Genomic DNA, 10,631 nt, shown 5'->3' with positions numbered 1-10,631 from the left:
GATCCCGAGGCCCCGGTAAAGCACCGAAATGAGGTGAAAAATGGCTTCCGAGCCATTTTTCCCATTCGAAGCCGGTTCTGGGCGAGGAGCAAAAAAGAACGGACTCTAATTATATCATCTCCGCCAAGGCGTCCGGTCCAGTCGAAATGAAATGAAAATACTGCCCCGTCGGGGGTTGTATTTCAATTATTGCTATGCTTTTTGTGGGCGACATACTTGTCAGGCCGTGTCCTGCCCTCGAACGGCTATTTTGGGGACACACATTTTGAATCAGATTTGTTCTACAACGACCAGCGAGTGACTTTTTCCGATTGAAAAGTGTGTCATGTTTTATGTCAGTTATCAATTGGAGCAAATAAACTGAAACACAAGGAATTCATTAAGCAAATTTTAAAAAACATTTCGCCCAGCCAAATTTAATTAAACCAACTACTTGCGAACCACAGTTTTCCACTTGCGCTCTTGCACGTACTTGTGGGCCGTTCAAACACTTCAAAGACCGGGTGTTTTTTGCTCCACATAAGTAAAAGCGCGTTGAACAATTTTTGAGTGCTTCCCTAACTGTACCGTTTCCCTTTTTTTAATTCTTATTTAATTTATCCACCAACCGTAAACGAAGCTCTCATTTCGGTTGCCTGGTCGTAAAACTTTGCCCCTCTGTCGCTGCCGGTGTCGCCTTCGGTACACAAAGGCAAACTTCTTGTAGGTTGCACTACAAACTGAGAGTCTTAAGCTAAACTTTTCTCCGCCGGCCGCTTCGGGGTAGCCCAAAAACTGCATACCATTGTAAGCTCCAGCGCACCGGCACTTGACGGTTGATGGTTGACGGCCCTCTAGCTGACGGACGATTTTAGCCGAGCCGTGGCCGTGTTGGGGCGGCAACGATTGAAACGTCCCAAACACTCGACTCTATTTGAGCAATACTGGCAAAAGAAGCCATAAAACATGTTTGTCCAAAACTTTCGAGACCACTCGCAAGTGCGAAAATGGTTCTCAAACAGCCAGAAGTTTGTTGAAGCACATACGGCACCGTTCGTTAGGGACGTTTCTGTTTGGAAAATGGCACTGTTGGAAGTTGGCCGAGTTCTCAAACATCAGCAGCCCAAAATTTCATTCAGCTTGGAGAAGTCATTCATTAGTAGGATTAAATAAACGAACCCAACAATGGTTCCAAGTTTATGCTGTTCTTGATGGCCCTTTTTTTGCAGCGATAGCACGAAGCCTTCTGTGGAGTGAGCCACATAAATATCGTCTGCAACTGCACCGGCCACGGCGCTGCACGGTGCGCCAGCGAGCGTGCGTGTAATGTCATTTGAAATTATTTCTGTTTCCTCTCCGTTTGCTTCAAGGAACATCCCATCGCAGGGACCCACGCGCTCGTTGGGCGCCCACCGGGGCACGGTACCGGCTGCACGACTTTCGTGTGACGAGCATGATGCAATATGCGATGCAATTTATAAGCAACGATCGTGACCAAAAGCTATTACCGACCGACCGCGGGCAAAGGGTCTGAGAATACCGGCAGCTGAGCCAACAGCCAGTTTTCGGCCTAACGATTCGAAACCGGAACCAACAACCAGTCCGGTCCACGGACGGAAAGAGAACATTACACTGCGAGCAGCGAACCAGTTGTGACAGTTACATTATCCTGAACAAATGGGCGTCACGGTGCCCACCGGTGGACAGGTTTTTCATTTCCTTATCAACAAACGCAACGAGCCACGGGCGGCCCATTTGCTCACTTGCGTGCCGACCAATTTTAGTCGGAAAACCCACACAGCCCACAAACCCATTTACCGACCGGTGGTTTTGTGGCGGGCTTACCTGGTGGTTAGGGATGTTTGGTGTACTGCTTCCGCTATCCGTCAATTAGGGCCCCACCGATCGATTCGGCCGTCCTGGCCGTCCGGCTGCTGCACCTTTCAAATTGGTAACATGCTTTCGTTTCCCTCGTTTCACCAACGCACCGCAGGAACCACAAACACCAAACAATCGTTTACACTTTCTTGCCCTTATCTTTGCCAATAAACCCAACGGAACGGAACGACTTCCGGTTCCGACTTCGCTATTGTGCACTGTAGCCCAACACGCTACTCACTGCCGAGGACGAAGACAACTGGCTGGAAGTAAGTAAACTGGCGACACATGGCCGCGGCGGGGACGATTTGACGGATTCACGACACAATTTCAACCAGCTACACCGGCCACGCCGAACGGTCGCTCCGCCAATCGATACTTTTTCCGGTTTCCGGTACACGCGCCATCCCTGTCCGGCCGAACACCGGTTCGATGTGCTGCGGAGTCTCCCGCCAGGATCGGCACGTGATGGAAACTTCGGAACTCGGTGAAAAATGGCCTCCCGCGGTCCGGTGGCTGCGGACAGTTTTCCCAGCACTCGGGGACGGTATATTTTCACGGTCTTCTTCACATTCGCAGCCGCGATGCGCCGGAGACGATTGCCGGATGCAGTGGAAGGATGAAACCGCAAGGGCTCCCGCGAGCACCCGCTTAATCCCGATTCGATGATAGTTTTAATCCTTTTTCTTGCTTTTCTTCCACTTTTCACACGTTCACAAGTACGCTCTTCACCGCGATTAAGAGCATGTGCAGCGCGCAGTGCAATGTGGTGCTATGTCGTTTGCGCCATCACCATTTTTTTCTACACTCTGCTCTCTCTCTCTCTCTCTTTCTGTCGCTTTCTCTCGCAAACACACCTTCGGCAGCTCACTGGACACCGTGATCACGCACGCACGAAACGCGCACCGTGCGATGGAAGCGACCATTCGTCTGGCGACGAGAGCAAATGCCAACTGAGATGAAAATGCGGTGGGAAAATTCAACTCAGCCGGACGGACCGAGGTCCGAAAAGCTCGCGTTTTTCGCGCGACTCGGTCACCCACCGCCCGCACGGAGTAACTCAGAATCCGAGCGCAGAGAGCGTGAGTGTCGTGAGTTCGCGAAACTGCAGCTCAACTGGTTTCCGGCGGGAAATTCGAAGGTTCATCGTTAAATACGGTATGAGTTTTGTAAGTAATGTGTTTTGCTTAGAACTAAATCGAACTAAGAAAGAACAAAACTGGTGCACCGCTCGGGGGAAAACCACCACCTTTTAATCCGCTGCGAAAAGGAGCTTAATGGACGGCTCACGCACAAGAGATGAAAACATATTTCTCTGAATGCTAAATCTTCGTCAGAAAGCAACAAAAAGCTGCCCGCTCTTTTTTCAATCAAACATCGACGACGTCCCCCAAAAAAGGGCAACAATAAACATACTCTTTTATGCATGCATTTTCGGTCGCCGCCGAGACCTTTCCGATAATGTGTTTTGATTCGTGGTGAATGTTTTCGTGTGATTTATCCACCGTGGACTACCGGTGGCACTGTGATTCCCTTTTCGTCCGCGACGGTTCGTTCGAGAATTATTCACGACCATTTCCAGTGGTACAGGGGCCCGGTGTTGGGCCTGGGCAACGTTGGAGCACGGTCCGAGCCGCCTACATCTGCTGCTGATAAAACAAAACCGTACAGTAAAATCAACATGCTCTAATGCTGTGCGGTACCATCATTTGCCGTTCCTTTCTTATGTTAACAAACGTGCGTGCTCAACGCTCGAGACATCCATCGATCTTTGGCCTTGCAGGGACCTCTCGCTCGCCCGGTCCAGAACCCAACCTAGGGCCCGTATGTTACCAAAGGTTACCGTGTGAGGTAGTAAAGAAAATAAACGGATGGGCCGAGAAAATATCTTATGCAGTGTTGTTGCTGTCGGCCGCCGAGAAGAACATCATGCAGCCATCCATCTGCCCCCGTTTCCCGTATCCTGCTCTCGTCGCCTGGTGAGTTAGAAGGCCTCTCGTGTAGCGAGTTGTTTGGTCACTCGTGCTGGTTTTTTGGCAGAAAAAAACCCCTTTCAGTTCTGATTAGGCCTCAGCTTACATCTTCATTGCCCAGCGACGTAGTACAGCCTCTCATCGTGTATTTTGGCCGCACTGCTTTCGGGTTGAGCAAAAAAAAAGTAGAATCTTGATAGTGGTCATTACCATCCGTCCGGCGAGTATCAATTCAACCTGAATGATCTGGAAAAGTGAGTGGGCCCTTATTGAAAATTATTTGCTATTTTTAAAACCGACCGACAGACTCAATTCCAATGCGAATGGAGCACTACATGTTCTGACCGCGTGCTCTGTAATTTATTTTCCTGTGCAGAAGGACGCGGAATTAAGTGTTGAGTAACAAGTGTGTATTCAAAATATTTTTCATTTCTTCCCAAGTTACGTGAAGATCGTTTCTTTGTTCAAAATGCTACAGCCACGCACTGTCCAACAAATCGTTCAACTTCCAACCCTATAACCCTTCTTTCATCTTAAATTGTGGCATTGCATTAGGTTTAGTGAAATTCTATGTGTCCTTAAGCACAGGATATCGTTCCACGTTTATTGCCATTGCCTCCGTATTACGGTCACAGTTTTGCTAAATCCGAATTATCCTTTTCTCCTTGCGCGTCGCTCGATAAGTGCATCAGAAAAATGAGCAACTATTGTTGTTTCTTGGACGGCTTAGTTTCTTATTGATTACTTCGTAAGCCATGCAATAAAATCACCAATTAAGCCGATTACGTGCCGGGAGCGGGTGTAGCCGTGGCAAAGTGGGCGAATACCGAAAAATATGCCGCTATAATCGAACACGAAAGCGAAAACAAGTATAAACGCACACCAACTTTACAATGCACAAACTTTTCTCATATTCTCCTGGCGATAACACTAGGACCCGAAATGGTAAGGAAAGCGACCGAGGCGTTACCGATCGCAGGGGATCCTGCTTCACCGAAAGCGGAACGATGCCCGCACGCAGAGGCACGGGATCCATTCGTCGTGGTAAAGTTTCTCCATTTATTGTTGTAATAAACCCATCAGACCTACATGCGGGATGAAAACCTTTTCGCAGACGCATCGATTCACCCGAGCCGAAGCCACGGGAACCGGAAGATAATAATATTCATTTGGGCACTAATACTTCATCCTGGCGCGCCGGGCACGATATATCTATCGAGCGTTTTCGCAATCCTTCTCGCTAGGCAAACGGTCCCCGTCGGTCCCTAGGCGGTCGTTGGAAGCAAAGGATAACGAAGCCCTCCCAACCCTTAAGCGTGTTTTACGGCGTGAGGTTGCGCATAGCTCAGCAAAAGTTTCGATATTTTAACGCGAACGCGACTCTTAACTACCTTAAAGAGGAGCAGTTACGAACATGATCTAGTATGCATTAATAATTCACTCTCACTAGCAGTTAAGCGGCGTGTGGCTACGTACACTTTTCTCTGATGCCAAATAAATACTTTCCATTCCACACATTAATCTATTTAAAGCATCCCACTTATTGCCTTTTTTGGTCGTTTTTATCACAGCATTTCGGTTTGAGTTTGCGTTGGCAAATTATAATCCATATTTCCCTGCTTACCATTGTTGCGATCAGCATGTCAGCAAAATTCGGCAGCCGGGTAACCCGTTCAAAACCGGCCATATCCACGATGGGGGCGCAAACAAAAAACTCATCAATAATGTATTTAATCTCTCCGTGGTCGGTAATGTGCAACCACCAGCATGATGCTCCGCTGTTGCTCGTCCGATGATTGCTGTTGTATTTTATTAGATTTAGCTGCGCTCTTGAAGCCTCCGGCGTTTCTGGTGTCCTTAAAAGGCCGTGGTGATGACGCAAACGTAGGTGCCACACATCTGCTAGCCATGATGGTGGGTAGAGCTTATGAAAAATTACCACGTCGACGGTTTTTGTTTCTTTCTTTTTCGCGTATGTCGTCGTGCCAAAACGCGAAACATCGCGGCCAGTGTGGCATCGGCTGCAGAATATGTTGTTATCGTTTGATGGTATCGGGTGATTATGATTGATGGATGGATCACTTTCACCACCAATGACGGGTTGTTTCATATTTTATTAGCTCCACCGGCCAACCTTCAGATGCCGAACAGCCCGTACAAGGTTTGTTTTTGGGGATTTTCCACTTGCGGACCAGCAAGCTGTTCGGTGTTAGAAGTTTTGGAGTTTTCTCAAAAGTCATCGAAGGTTAGATTTAAAAATACACTCTCGAAAGGTCTACGTGACGTTTTGCAGAAGGTCCATGCCTTCATTTATAGCTAACTGATTTTCTGTGAATCGAAAAAATGTTAAATTATTCGTTCGATGCGCGGCCATATATGAAAAAAATCTAAAGTTTAACGGTACATTAGTTTCGAAAAAACCGGAGAATCCATAAAACAAGCGAAACTGTCAAGCACGGAAACTGTACAATAAATCATGCTGACACCATGCTCTATGTCTGCTCGCATCATTCAAAATATTGTCCGACCGATTTTTTAAACGTTGTTTTACGAATACCAACCCGTTCATAAGACCAACCAGCATGAAACCTAGACCAGAGAGCACCAGAATAATGGCATGCTAAACAACAACCCACCCAACCCCGGCAGCCAAAGTTGTTGTCGGACCATGAAAAACGCTTCCCGCAAGCGTCGCTGCGGGTTTTTATTTAATCACTTCACAAACGAAACCGGAACAGCAGCCAGACGCGAGCACCATATTCTTGACAAAAGTTTATCAATTTCGCGATTCACGACGATTTTGTTGCCGTTTTTTGGACCCTCTTTCGGTAGCATTTCCCCACCAGCGAGATCCACCATCGTTTATCACCAACCAAGCGACAACGTTACACATTTTAAAATTCATGAAAAAGCATCAGCAGCGCCTCGAGGAGCTCGCTATCTGCCGTTGGTGATACAAACGGCGCGCTGAAAGGCTGCGATGCTGGCAACCAGTGCGCGCCATGCGATGCGCTGATTGCATTATTATGTTGAACGCGATTTATGGTTACATTTTTGTATTTGCCACATTTCAGCACCAGAAGGTCTGAGTGTGTTTCGTCCAGTGGTAAATTTTGTGTACAAACTTCTGTTACGAAAATATTGTAATTTTTGCAACTCAATTTCGGAAGGTGTGAAGTTTTTCATACATCTACAATTTGTGTCTCAACTTGTTTCAATATCGCTGTTTGAAATAATCCTCAATGAATAATGATAATTACTCTAACTCCCAAAATCTAGTGCACAATCTCTCCTATGGTGCTCTGACACTCTGAAAGGCATGGAAGCACCAAATCTCATCAAGATTTTGGACCACCTTTTCCGCATTTTCGTTCTGCTCACGTAAATGTTGCTCCCTTCGGCAGCATGTTTTTCTCCCTGTTGATAAACGGTATTAAACAAACAATTACTTACGCTGGCGAAAGTATCATTAAATTTTGATTACCAATTTGATTCACGTACCGAGTTCTCTTCGGCGATACGCGATTTCTCATAATGTTCAATTACTTGTGGAACGAAACGTGGAAAGAAACAAAAAAGAGAGTCTTCGCGGAAAGCATCTCTCACCACTGATCCCATAGGTCGGTGAAGTTTGTGAAACTTTAGAACCACATACCCACCGAGACCCAGACCGACTGTACTGCACCCTTCCGGCACTCTTGCATGCTTGGCTCTCTCCCCATTGGGCGGCAGTCATTTTTTGCAACTATTCAACACTGCCCGAAACGCAACCCGGCTGATTGTTAATTCAATGCACATAATCTGTAAACTTTCCACATTTCCACACGGCCCTTCGCCGGGCAGGCGGCCCGGGTGTTCACTTGCACTACGTACACGGCCGTCCGGCCGGCCGGAAGTCGGAAGTAATCGTTCTCTTTTCGGTCCCATGCGAACGTGCGGCAGGGCCAGGATCGCCCAACGTCGTCGCTTTCTAAACCATGGCGAACTGATTGTGGATTCAACGACGTCGCTTCAAACTTTGACTTGCGAAGGATGGCCCGGTTCTTCGTACTGGTTCGATCACTTACTCAACGGTGTAGTTACGGAAACCGTATCCCACTCGGTTCGTCCCATGGTCCTTTGCGGCCAGTTTTCCAGCGTCTCGCAAAGTTAACCTGTACCGAAGCGTCCGGGTACTGCGGTTGGTCGATTTTCCTCCCATTGTGCATCTCCCGACGGTGATATTAGCTGGTATAACGTTACACCGAAAGCCTCGATAGTCTCGGTGGCCCAGCGGCCACCCCTGGGGGACACGATCGCATCCCAGGAAGCCATCCTTTCAGCCAGAGGTGGCCAAGCCGCCAAACAAACATAGATTACCTTGGAGTGCAATTCATTGTGTGTCTTCTGCGTCCCAGGAGGTCTTTCGCTTCGTAGGAAAACGATGGCACCAAGTGTGCAGTACGTGTAAGTGTAAGTTTTCCACGCTCCGCCAGCGAGGGAAAACATTGCCCTTCGAATGGGCTGACTCCTGTGAAATAATGTCTTCGGCGTTGTCAGATATCACTTTCGAGCGTGCACGTGGTTGGCGAGATGGCTTTGGCTTTTAAGCCAATTCAACGCTTCGCGGAGAGACCTTGGGCCGGCATCCTGAAACGGCATCGTGCAAGACAATCACGTGAGAAGAATTTTGTTGCGAATTGTTGCATGGCCAATTCCCCTACGATGGTTTGCCAACATTTGTAACAGAAGAGTTAATATAAAATATTTTCTCCGCCAGTGAGCACCGGCACCTGGTGTGAAATTTCTTAACCAAGCTAAATGAATCATTCATATAATTTATGCAACATCGCCAGACTTACAAAATTTCCTTCGTCTACGAGAACTGGTAAAACCATATTATCACAAGCTCAGATGCTACCATTTTATTCCAACAATCAATCGTTGCGACAGAGACAATTAAACTCGAATCGAGTCTCAAGATTAAAATTCATAGTATCCAACATTTTTACAACAAACAATTCGGTGGATACACTTAAAAGCAATTAATTTTAGTCCCGTGTCTTGCGAATATCATTTGTAATCTCGGTCGATTAGGAACTAATACAAGGAGCATAAGAGAAACACGAGAATGCCAGACCGTCCACGTCTGCGTGCCACTGCCTACGAAGCAAACCACTTTTCAAACGACCAACAACTGCGGGGCATCCTGCGAGATCTCTAGGAAAAGGTAATATCAAATAGAAATCAACCGAATTTATGGCAAACCGGTGCCGGTGCATTAAAAGTGCACCCGACCAAATTTATCGCCCACCGGCCGTACCATCCCCATCGGCGTCAGCGTTTATCTTCCATCTTTGGTCCAGCGGGTCTTGGAAGGATGTTCCCAGCAGCGCCAGAAACCGCATGGAATGCGCGAGAAAAACCACAATGTTGAAGTTTCCGCACCGCAACGCTGAACGTTCGCTCTGCCGGAAGACCCTAGGCGGCCATCCATCCCGTCACTGTAGTGTCGATGGCGACGTGGATTCCATTTCACGAGACAGAGCGATGGTGACCTACGGTGCCAGATGGCAGATTAGCTGATTGCCTCCGGTGCCGGCCACAGGACCCACCCAGACATCCTGGCACCCGGACCGGGAGAAGCATATTTCGCCCGTTCTACCCTGCCAGCGAGTGCCACCGGAGCGCGCAACCAAATCATCCATCTTTCTGATCCAACGTCGGTCACACAAAAGGATGGGCATCACCACACAACCTTCAACTACACTGACTCTCGGTGGCGACGGTCGACGAAGGCAGACTGAAAGTTATAATTAGTTTTGAGTTTCAGTCACAACACTGACTACGCACGCTTGGAGTGGCGGTGGTCCGAACTGGAGTACCGGTGTGGCATGTGGGGCAACCGCATTGACATCAATGTCAGCGTGACTAGCATCAGCGACACGGAAGCTGCCGATTCCGGGCTTCTCCTTCGTTTGATTGCCTCGCCAGGCATCGCATATTTAAATTTGGCGGTGATTAACCGATTAGACTTTCGATGTACGATAAACAGATTGGTCCTACGAAACTTTTCGCTCATTATTTCATCAATCAGCGCGTGACAGGTGCACATGTTGCGGTTTGTCAACGAGGCAAGTTATTTACTAGGCTAATTCCCAGCATTATGTACATTAAGGGCTTTGTGTAACAATCTAACAAACTTCGGCTGATGCTAGTAACGTCATTCGATATTTTTTGCCGTTCACTAAATTGCCATTATTTTGCTGCTTCTACACATCATGCCTGATAGTTGTTGCTGTTGCCTGATTATACAAAAGAAATCCGTGGCATGCATTAGGCTGAAACTAACCAATTTTGGGCTGGATCAATCATTTTGATACGATGAAATAACTTCACACATTTTCATTTAATCCAGCGGAACATGCATGTAAGAACAATTTTGGTGGGTTTAGGGCAATATAACTAAATTTATTGAACGTGGTTTGGTGATATATAAAATACGTCTTGCTACCTTGATCGTCACCATGCAACCACTGACTGCCCTCGTGCACTTCCGCTAACTGTCACCTGCCTACCGCCCGGTGACAATTCTAATGTTATTTCATGCTGTCGACCTGGTGAAACTTAGATACCACTACTACATGCATTCCACAAGCTTCTTAAGCTTCTCATAATAGCGACTGGTAGCAGCGTCCTGGCGGATGGAGGTGTGAAATGCATAGCTTCACCGTCACACTATCAACATCAAGCAAAATGGTTGCCACGGGCCGGATTGTTGAACCGTCACCGGGGAGAACAATTTATTCGTGGGCTTCTTCA

Source organism: Anopheles cruzii, chromosome 3 (genome assembly GCF_943734635.1).
Source record: "Anopheles cruzii chromosome 3, idAnoCruzAS_RS32_06, whole genome shotgun sequence".
Lineage (NCBI taxonomy): Eukaryota > Metazoa > Arthropoda > Insecta > Diptera > Culicidae > Anopheles > Anopheles cruzii.
Note: the sequence above shows the minus strand (reverse complement) of the source record.